Here is a 299-nt window from a genome sequence, read left to right on the forward strand (position 1 = left end):
TGTTTATATTTATATACATACATATATATAATTTAAATTATATAAAAAAACAAAACTCTTTTTTTATATTGTTAAATCTAAAATGGAATATGCCAAATATTCCAAATGACTTTTGTAACTCTTGTGGTGAAACTTTTAATCTGAAAAACGTACACACACAATAATAAATACTATAATTAAACATATTGTTTCTCGATCTTTTGTTTTAATGTTATCTCTATATTCGCACACAAAAAATAATATAGATATCCATTACAGATTTATCATTAGATTTGTAACTTATATATATATATATATTT

This window comes from Formica exsecta, unplaced genomic scaffold (genome assembly GCF_003651465.1).
Source record: "Formica exsecta isolate Colony F162 unplaced genomic scaffold, ASM365146v1 scaffold229, whole genome shotgun sequence".
NCBI classification, from domain to species: domain Eukaryota; kingdom Metazoa; phylum Arthropoda; class Insecta; order Hymenoptera; family Formicidae; genus Formica; species Formica exsecta.